Source organism: Heptranchias perlo, chromosome 33, assembly GCF_035084215.1.
Source record: "Heptranchias perlo isolate sHepPer1 chromosome 33, sHepPer1.hap1, whole genome shotgun sequence".
Lineage (NCBI taxonomy): Eukaryota > Metazoa > Chordata > Chondrichthyes > Hexanchiformes > Hexanchidae > Heptranchias > Heptranchias perlo.
The window spans coordinates 11,456,917-11,468,387 of record NC_090357.1 but is presented as its reverse complement, the minus strand read 5'-3'; the positions used below and the strand labels follow the sequence as shown (position 1 = coordinate 11,468,387).

Sequence of the window (11,471 nt, the reverse complement as noted above, 5' to 3'; positions counted from 1 at the left end):
GATAAGTGTTAGTTAATGCCCAGTCAACCTCCCTGGCACTGAAGATTAACTATTGCAAGTGTGGAGTCTCGGTCCTTCAGGTTTTAAGTGTTGTTGGAGATTTTAAAAGTGTAAAGATTTAAATTAAAGTATTTTTTTCTACTTTTCCTTTCTGCCTCTCTTCTCTCTCTCTTTAATCCAATCTTTCTTTCCCTCTCTTTATTTCTTTTTCTGTACCTGATTTGACATTGAATTCACCCACTCTAATTTACACGTCATTGCGCTGTTAATTTCACAATCCTTTAATCTGATTGGTTAAGGAGATACCCAGTTGCTTGCCCTGTTCACTCAGGTCCCAGATGCCCTGTTTCCCTCGCTGCGATGTTCTCAGCTCGCACTTTCAGCAACTTGCCAAGCAAAACATTTTAAAACCTAAACATGCAAGGGCAAGTCTAACTAAGGGCAGACACCGTTAGATGCCCTGCCACAGCAAAATCTGGGCCAGTGTTTTCAGTGTTGAATATTACAAATTGAACTTCGCAGATATACTTTCTTTCATTCACAATATTGGAATAAATCCCAGAATATTGTAGCATGTAGATGCCTGACACTTTGGTGTGGGAATACTGGGGCACATTTAAGAAATAAAGCAAGTTTCCTGTGATTTTGCAGAGTATCCTTCATTCATTGTTACCCTTTACAAAATGCAGTATAATTGTTGGGATATTCTGTTGCACTAGCAGAAATAAAAACCGTTTTAAATCTATATGTTCTCAGCTCTATCTCATTTATCATTGTCACTTCTTCAGAGATTTTATTCAACCGACTATTTCTTTCCAATTTACCTAATCTTGGTCTGAAACAGCTTGGACAATGAGGTGCGACATCATTGCATGCGTAGATGTCCCAGCAATTCTTGTTTATACAATCTATCATCAAAGTGCAGCACAATGATTTGTTCTAGCAAAATTGTATCACCTGAAAAATCCAATGCTTGAAATTGTTTCTGATTATTTCACAGTCTGTAATTTGCTGTGTATTAGTCAACATTCATACCGTTTGATTGTGATGTCCCTTCTCCGCTTGATCTGCGAATAAGACAATTTTCGAACTAACGTAAGTTTCAAAGATATGTAAGCAATGATAATCACAACTGTTCCATTTAGCACACAATCCAATCTTGCAGTGACTTTGGCTTAAAGGTCGTTGATAAAATCTCATTCACGCTGGATTATTCCGACATAATTGTATAGCATTTCTAATGTGAGTGATAAAGTGATTTTATAATATACAGATGCCCCTATTTAAATGAGACACTGGGAATCTATTTGTTTCCGAGAATATTGTTTATCAAACATTTTTAAAATAAAAAATAGAAGCTAGTCAAATAAATCAGTTTCTTTTTAAAAATAATTCACAATGGAAGTGGTGGATTTTCTTTGCCTGTACCCCTTAACTTTCCACATCCAGCCACTGCAATGCTGCCCATCTTTCAGCCACTATCGTGGTGGCTCAACGCAGAACATTGGTGGAAGTCGCGCTATGACAGAAATACGCCAGGCAGACACTTCGTTTTAATATTAATTTGGGGGTGTGGTGGTGCGATCTCCTGTAGTTCTGCTGTGCAGGACATCAGACGTTAATCATCATCAGTTGAAATGGATGATCAGGTAACAATAAATATCCTTGAGGTCATGGAAAGGACACAGAAAGATAAAAGTAGGTGTACTTTCGCCATTCAACCATTTTTCTTCATTTTTCTATTTTGGCACTTAGATTCCCGCGAACCTTTGTGCCAATTGATGTCATTTATTTTTTAACCCTTCACCACAACAGGCACTAATGGGTTTCCCAATGGTAAGCCCCCAGTTCTCCACCGCCCCCCCCCCCCAACCCTGCAGCTGACATATGTTCAAGAAGAGGAGAATCTGCAGAGGGTGACTAGGCAGGTCAGGCTGCAGGACAGATGCTCTGTGTCTACTTGCCAGTACCCCTATCTGCAGACAGCAATGACAATACCTTGCTTTGACAGACTATTAGCGGTGGTGGAAGTTCTCAAAGCTGGGACAGCAGATCCAATGGCATCATGAAGATATGTGAATATCTAACTGACTCAAATTGAATGAAGCAGCCCAATCACAGTATGCCATTCTTCATTGCTTTGAAGTAGGCATGCCAGGGTGATCTTTTCACCCTCTTCTTTTCGCCATAGATAATAATAAAAGGTGCCCACACGCCACACGTCAGACTTAAAATGGTGTATCCTTGAGATTTGTTCCTTTTTGAAAAAAAGAAAAAGAGCAGCAAGATGTTGGGGACAGGGGTGGGTGTTTTGGTTTCTCTGCCCTAGCCTCACAAATAGAGAGAACGGTATCACCGATTGGGAGACTGACCATCTCATGGTGTTGGTTTTGTTGGCTTGTGTGATGAATTTTAAATCAAATATAGTGTTGTGTTTTTGAAACTAGCATTCTATGATAATGCTTTAGGTACTCTTTTACTGAGCTATTTAATTTAACAGCAACAGTATTACCCTGCGCGTATGTAACATCTTTAATATAGCGAATAGTCCCGAAGCACTTCCCAAAGGTAGAAGAAATGGATATTGAGCCGGCGTTAGAGAAGAGTTGGGTAAGTGACTGAAGGTCAACAAGAAGAGAGATTTGAAAAGGATTTTGAAATTGGGGAGAGATGAAGCAAGGTGAAGGAGTGAAGAGATGTAGGGAGAGAATTACAAGGTGCAGAGCTATCATGCATGAAGGCCGCACCACAGAGGATGGAGGGAGAAAGGACTCACGGGCAGAGAGAAAAGGACAAGGTGAGAACTGGGATGTGAGGCTGGAGGAGGTTACAGAAGCAGTACAGGTTGAAGCAATGGAGGGATTTATAAATGAAGAAGAGGTTTTTAAATAGTAGATTTGTGACAGCCTTGTTTGGCATGGAACTGGGCACAAGATTGATCAGATGAATTGAATTCCTTCCAATTTCTGAAACTGCACCGTTTATACTAGGGGCAATTTTAGGTGCCAGTGTGCGGAGACAAAAATGGCCATCACTGCTCCTGTCTACCCACAGCTGGCTCCTTCTCCCATGTAGCTGTTTTCACCCTGTCAACATCTACAATTGAATAGTACTCATTGAAGCAATCTCAATGAAAAAGAAGGGATTTAAAATAATTGAAATACCTACACATACTCACAATTTCTCCTCATACCACAAATGTTCTGTTCTCACTGACTTCTACTGGTTTCCCATTGCCAACACATTCATTCAAGTAATAATCTTCCTTCTTTTCCATGTTTTAGAAGGCAAGAATGCATTGTCTATGTCCAAAGGCGCACCATGGATGTGAAAACTGAATGCAGATCATGATTGTATGTATAATCAAACTGTGCCAGAAAACGTGGATGAGTGCAGGTAAACTGTCGATGCCATGTATCTATCCCTACACACAATTGAAAATGGTTCCTTAGTGCAGGGGTATCCAACCTTGTGAAGCAGTAAACCAAATCCTTGTGAAGCAACCATGAATGGGCTGCATCTGATTAAGGATGCACTTGCACTCTAACTTTAGCATGGATATAGAATCATAATATCATAGAAGTTACAACATGGAAACAGGCCCTTCGGCCCAACATGTCCATGTCGCCCAGTTTATACCACTAAGCTAGTCCCAATTGCCTGCACTTGGCCCATATCCCTCTATACCCATCTTACCCATGTAACTGTCCAAATGCTTTTTAAAAGACAAAATTGTACCCGCCTCTACTACTGCCTCTGGCAGATCGTTCCAGACACTCACCACCCTTTGAGTGAAAAAATTGCCCCTCTGGACCCTTTTGTATCTCTCCCCTCTCACCTTAAATCTATGTACCCTCGTTATAGACTCCCCTACCTTTGGGAAAAGATTTTGACTATCTACCTTATCTATGCCCCTCATTATTTTATAGACTTCTATAAGATCACCCCTTAACCTCCTACTCTCCAGGGAAAAAAGTCCCAGTCTATCCAACCTCTCCCTATAAGTCAAACCATCAAGTCCCGGTAGCATCCTAGTAAATCTTTTCTGCACTCTTTCTAGTTTAATAATATCCTTTCTATAATAGGGTGACCAGAACTGTACACAGTATTCCAAGTGTGGCCTTACTAATGTCTTGTACAACTTCAACAAGACATCCCAACTCCTGTATTCAATGTTCTGACCAATGAAACCAAGCATGCTGAATGCCTTCTTCACCACCCTATCCACCTGTGACTCCACTTTCAAGGAGCTATGAACCTGTACTCCTAGATCTCTTTGTTCTATAACTCTCCCCAACGCCCTACCATTAACGGAGTAGGTCCTGGCCCGATTCGATCTACCAAAATGCATCACCTCACATTTATCTAAATTAAACTCCATCTGCCATTCATCGGTCCACTGGCCCAATTTATCAAGATCCCGTTGCAATCCAAGATAACCTTCTTCACTGTCCACAATGCCACCAATCTTGGTGTCATCTGCAAACTTACTAACCATGCCTCCTAAATTCTCATCCAAATCATTAATATAAATAACAAATAACAGCGGACCCAGCACCGATCCCTGAGGCACACCGCTGGACACAGGCCTCCAGTTTGAAAAACAACCCTCCACAACCACCCTCTGTCTTCTGTCGTCAAGCCAATTTTGTATCCATTGGCTACCTCACCTTGGATCCCGTGAGATTTAACCTTATGTAACAACCTACCATGCGGTACCTTGTCAAAGGCTTTGCTGAAGTCCATGTAGACCACGTCTACCGCACAGCCCTCATCTATCTTCTTGGTTACCCCTTCAAAAAACTCAATCAAATTCGTGAGACATGATTTTCCTCTCACAAAACCATGCTGACTGTTCCTAATCAGTCCCTGCCTCTCCAAATGCCTGTAGATCCTGTCTCTCAGAATACCCTCGAACAACTTACCCACTACAGATGTCAGGCTCACCGGTCTGTAGTTCCCAGGCTTTTCCCTGACGCCCTTCTTAAACAAAGGCACAACATTTGCTACCCTCCAATCTTCAGGCACCTGACCTGTAGCTGTCGATGATTCAAATATCTCTGCTAGGGGACCCGCAATTTCCTCCCTAACCTCCCATAACGTCCTGGGATACATTTCATCAGGTCCCGGAGATTTATCTACCTTGATGCGCGTTAAGACTTCCAGCACCTCCCTCTCTGTAATATGTACACTCCTCAAGACATCACTATTTATTTCCCCAAGTTCCCTAACATCCATGCCTTTCTCAACCGTAAATACCGATGTGAAATATTCATTCAGGATCTCACCCACCTCTTGTGGTTCCGCACATAGATGACCTTGTTGATCCTTAAGAGGCCCTACTCTCTCCCTAGTTACTCTTTTGCCCTTTATGTATTTGTAGAAGCTCTTTGGATTCTCCTTTGCCTTATCTGCCAAAGCAATCTCATGTCCCCTTTTTGCCCTCCTGATTTCTCTCTTAACTCTACTCCAGCAATCTCTATACTCTTCAAGGGATCCACTTGATCCCAGCTGCCTATGCATGTCATATGCCTCCTTCTTCTTTTTGACTAGGGCCTCAATCTCCCGAGTCATCCAAGGTTCCCTACTTCTACCAGCCTTGCCCTTCACTTTATAAGGAATGTGCTTACCCTGAACCCTGGTTAACACACTTTTGAAAGCCTCCCACTTACCAGACGTCCCTTTGCCTGCCATCAGACTCTCCCAATCAACTTCTGAAAGTTCCTGTCTAATACCATCAAAATTGGCCTTTCCCCAATTTAGAATTTTAACTTTTGGGCCAGACCTATCATTCTCCATAGCTATCTTAAAACTAATGGGATTATGATCACTGGTCCCAAAGTGATCCCTCACTAACACTTCTGTCACCTGCCCTTCCTTATTTCCCAAGAGGAGGTCAAGTTTTGCCCCCTCTCTAGTTGGGCCATCCACATACTGAATATCCACATATAAAACAGAAACTGCTAAAGTTGGCTGTAAATGCACTTTAAATTGCTCTCTCCTCCTTCACTTCAGTCAGTCTCTCTCTCACACTCTCTCTTCCACTTCTGTGAGCCTTTCCCTGCCTTTACCTCTGTCTGTCTGTCCATCTCTCTCTTCACCCCACCCACCCATTCTTGACAAAGCCCATTGTGCTCGCAAGAACCTACTAGCAGATCAGCTGTTTCTACTGGAGAGAGGGATCAAAAGGTCCTGTAGACCAATTTTTCATTTTAAATTTGTTCTTGGGATGTGGTCCCAAGACCCTGCCCATCCCTGTTTGCCCTGAAGGTATTAAGAGTCAACCATATGGTGTGGCACTGGAGTCACATGTGGGCCAGATCAGGTTGGGGTTGGCAGGGTCCCCTCCCTTAAGCACATTCATGAACCAGTTGGGTTTTCACAACAATCCAGCAGCTTTCGTGGTCACTTATTTCTGGTGCCAGCTCACAAATTACCAGGTATATTGAATTCAAGTTCCTAGCCGGCCAGGTGGGATTGGACCTCATAACCTCCAGGTTGCTAGTCCATTGCAGACACTGATGGCCAATGGTTTACATTTTGTTGATGTGATGCCATCTCCAATGATGTAACTTGACCGCTGGAATCTTACTCATATAATAATGTAGTTATTTATGATGAAACAATGCGGTCAGTGTGGATATGTATATATTTTAGTTGATTCTCAATATGTTACAAATAACTGATTTTTTGGCTCCACACATATTTTGTTAATACTCAATAATCGGTATTAGTCCTGCGACTAAAATGATTCTTGTGGATGTCACAGAGTAGAACACATATACTCTTTGAAAATAGTAAAAGGCTTTAGCCATTTAAAGGGTTAATATGCGTTAATATTTGATGCCATCCAGCAGATATTGGCACTGACCATTTGGCGGTAAGAAGGCAGAAACCTTACTGCATTTTCACAGGCAACGATTTGTGGCTCTGAAAGTTATGCAGTGAAGAATGATAGACAACTGCATTAAATATTTGAAAGGTTGATGGGCAGGACTGACACCACTGTTCATACAGTACCAAGCAGTCCAAGGAAGAGAAGCTAAAGTCTTGTTGCAGGAGGAGGGTCAAAGGAGTAGTCACTGTGACATCTATGACCTTAGATATCTCAATTTCAAATGATCCTTAAGTTCAATGTGCACTTATCTGAGGAGAGAATATATTTTAAGATGACTCTGTCTGGGCGACGGAGTGGTAATGATGTGAGGTGGGAGGGTGCAGTGTGTCAGAATTCTGTCTGTCTCCCTCTAGCCTGCCTTCACCGACAGGATTGTTACTAAATTTCACATAATATGCACCAATTTACATAAATATTTAGGCAATTTTCACCTGAGTTATATTCTAGTGATGACCTGCAATGAAAAGGTCAGTGTTTCTCTTTCCTCCTCATGTCTGCAATCAAAGTAGAATCGCAGCTCAGTCTCTGCAACGCAGTCTACTGAATATAAAAAATCTTGCAGTTTGATTGCCATTTTCAGTGATACCCAAGAATCAGCTACTTATGTACAGGTAAACTGTGAATTAATAAACAGGGAACTTCATAATCGAAAGTCAGGTATTTATTCTTCATTGTCACAGCAATTATGCAGTTATCCTGATTTACAGTGAATCATTGAAAAAATGACTAACTCTTTTCTACCAGTCTCTCCAATTAGCCACCTACATCAGTGTTCCAAATCTGAATGGAAGAAATTAGACTTGTTTAAATCTATCCAAATTGCATTGCATCGGATTTTGAAAAATATTGTGGTTCAGAACTTATCCCTAATTAACTCGTCACACTCACTGCTCTAACCTCGAGTCTGAATTGTGGAGCATACATTTGATTCATTGGTTAGTCTGGATCTTTTATATAGACAGAGGCTTCTGTTCATCATTATTGAAGCAGCTTTCTGAATTCTGCTGCAGTGCTATTCAACGAGCTTTTGTAAAACTCATTGCACAGCCTCCTTTGCCAACTCATTACTTCCTAGGACCTTAAAACTGTGGAACTCATTACCTCCATCAGTGTTTTCTTCCTCCTACAAACCTCAAGTTTGGTGCACCTAATCCATAGTGTCAAGTTAAGGGAGGAATAGAAGCAATTACTTCCCCAGTATTATGATTGGAGGGACAATGCGTGATCTGTACAATTTCCTTTTGCCTTGCTCGTGGCGGGCTCAGCTAACCTGTGGCTCATTGGCAGCCACCTGCTGCAGGGTTCATGACATGTCCATTTGAAGTAGTCTCAGGGAGGTTGCTGTAACATTGGCTGCATATCTGTCGAAAGGTCTGTGTGGGCACCCAAATAAAGAAACCATTGCAGACACTGAAACCTGAATGACTTAAAGTAGTGCACACAGGAAAAGATGGGCACCGTTCACCTGCGTACGGGGCAGCAGCATCGGAGGACCATTCACCCAGGATAATATGAGGGAGCAGGTAATGCATGAATTTCAAACATATTCAATCCAAGATCCCTTTGCCTTGGTGAGAGATGTTCATCCTTATGTGGTGACCAAAGACTGTATCTTGTGCTGAGACTAAAAAAAATACCTCGGGAAGAAAAACCCTCTCCTGTCAAGAATCGCTAACACCTTTGACTTTAATAATATGCATATGTTAAAAGAAGACCACATTGTCATAAATCAAATTATTAGCAATGCAATGTGATACATTCGCTGCAGGTCAATATCAGGCAGTTTAAGTTTCTATAATTCGATTCTCTGCGGAGTAGATCGATAAAGTAATTTGCTAGCCAATACTCTTGAGTGCTTAAATGGGAAGTGTATGTTACTGAATAATCACATGATGCTAATTGCTATGAAATGATTCTCTGTACACTTAATGATGTGCAGTCATCCCTTGTTTGTTCCTTATTGGCAATTTTTTCCCCTTCGAAAGACATTGGGGTAGATTTTGATAGTGTAAAATGAATGCGAGCGAGTCGGCAGCTCGCTTTACATTATCAATAAAAATGGGGAGAGACGTAAAACGGGCTGCTGACTCGCTGTCACCCGTTTTACACTATCGCACAAAGTCAAGATCTACCCCATTGATTTCTGTGTGGTTTCACAGGTGTCGATCACCTGCTGGTATCTTGCCCAGGTAGCTATTCTTCAAGTTTGTGTCCCACTACTGAATATTGGCAAACTATTCAACTTTTAAAGATATTACCTTGTCACCCAGTATCCTCATACACATTTTCTAGCAGGTATTAATGGACCAGACAGAATTTTGATGCACAGAAAAGATGGTGTTAATTAATTTGTAGAAAACCTCAATGCAATGAGTCCAAGCTGGATTAACAGCTTCATGTTTTTAAATGTAGCAGTGGCTTCAAATAAGATAAGACAGATGCCATCACGTGCAGGAATCCCTGATAGTATAAACTAAATATCTTCAGCAATACTTGCCATCCAAAGCATCACTTCAAGTATAACCACATACTTGGCTCAAATCAATGGTAACATAATACAAGAGATTCAGTGAAGTGCTTTTTGTCTTTCACAAAACTGCCCATGTAAAGTAAGGAACACATTATCAGGTGTCAGCCTTGACTCAGTGGTAGCACTCTTGCCTGAGTCAGAAGGTCATGGGTTGAAGCCCCACTTGAGAGACTTGAACACATAATCTAGGCTGACACTTCAGTGCAGTACTGGGAGAGGGGTGATGCACTGTCAGAGTTGCCGTCTTTTGGATGAGACATTAAACCGGGTGGACGTCTAAGATCCCATGGCACTATTTGAAGAAAAGCAGCGTAGTTCTCCCCGGTGTCCTGGCCAATATTTATCCCTCAACCAACATGACTAAAAAATACAGATTATCTGGTCATTACCTCATTGCTGTTTGTGGATCATTGCTGCCGCATTACCTTACATTACAACACTTACACTTCAAAAGTATTTCATTGACTATCAAGCACCTTGGGAGGTCGTGAAAGGCGCTGTGGAAATGCATTAAAGACACATCTTGTTGACAAAGCTTTTGATCACCTCTCCTTATCTCTCCTTTCCTATCTAGGCCCTCATTTTCCTTATATTTAGTTGTGAAATGCTTTGGGATGTTTTCTTACATTAAAGGCGCTATATAAATCCAAGTTGTTGCTATTATTAATCATATTCCATTGGGATTTCTCTGATGGCTGGCTAAGCTATTCTCTTCTAAAAATAAAAAAAAGATTTTAGTAGACAACTGAGAAACCTAGGTGAAGGGTTAAGGACCATTAAGTATAGTACACTGCCAAGATGGGAGAGAGTTTTGGGCCTTGATTCTTCTATCCTGTTTATCAGCTCAGTAAGATTAGAGCAGACCAAATGATGCTGGAATTTGCAAATACACAGCTGATAATTAAGTCAAAACACAAACAAACAACCACTTACTGTATGTAAACCTATTTATTTTTGCCATGGAAATAATGGGTAAAAAATTTGGACTTGTGCAAATAAGCTGGTTATGTGATTAACTATTATGTAGAAGGTTTTTTTGAAGGTTATTCAGTCAAGTTTCCTCCAAATGTTCTGATTCAATTAAAAGTATTGTGAATGGAAGTCATCACTTCCATGGAACCAAAGAAATGTATGAAGATGATGCCACATTTGTCAGCCAGGGATGTTTGAATAAAAGTAGGCTCATTATAAACGACTCCATCATATGTGCAGAACACCAGTTAGATTAGTCACAGCTAAATTAGCAATGATTTATGTTGGGGATGTGGGGTGGAAGTGTCCTCTGGTCCCGTATACATTTTTCTTAATTTTGAGAAAATTACATCAATTCATAACAAATACAGTGCAGATGCATAATGGTCTGGGTTTTAATACTGCTGAGTAATTTTTAATCTATTGAAAGATAGCCTAAGAGTAATTGCATATTAATTATTAGGCTTTTTATTTTGCTAAAAGAGTAATATTGCCTTACAGGATGAGATGTCTCTTAATCTGCCCAATGTAAAAGCACTGGTAATCCTGACGCTGAATGTGGCAGTTTGCAAAGGGTCTGCACCTGGAGCGAAATCCATACACCCATTATCAAGAAAACTGGGACACCCTTTATAACATAAACTAAAAGTTTAATGTCTTGGTCATGTGCTTACCATTGAATGAATTAGGAAAAAAAAAGTGAAATATTAAATGTTATAATATATAGTTGATATTTATAATGGCATTTAGTTTATTAATACTTGTGACTTTATTATACATTCAATAACTTAATGCAGTTTCAATGCTATCATTACATTTTTGTTTTGTATCAATTTTACTAAAATTTATAATATAATTTTTATTGCAAATTATGCTCTATAATTACCAGCCAACCAGTATTTAATGTTGTGCTATTTTTTTTGCAATAACACACTGTAATAGTAGCTTTGATTTTCAGTATTATATTAATGCATTATTATAGAAATTGTGTATGAGCATTAATGAAACAAAACAAAAACAACTGAATTTACATGTTTGAAGTCCCTCACTTTATCCTCCACAATTCAAAAT

At 40.4% G+C, this 11,471-nt stretch overlaps 1 long non-coding RNA gene across 1 annotated transcript; it reads left to right on the top strand.

Annotated features, from left to right (window-relative positions):
* The first annotated feature begins 1,025 nt into the window (after positions 1 to 1,025).
* On the top strand, positions 1,026 to 11,082 carry LOC137301303 (uncharacterized). Its single transcript, XR_010958263.1, has 3 exons — positions 1,026 to 1,095; positions 3,285 to 3,396; positions 10,902 to 11,082. It is a non-coding gene; the product is annotated as an uncharacterized lncRNA (long non-coding RNA).
* Positions 11,083 to 11,471: the final 389 nt, after the last annotated feature.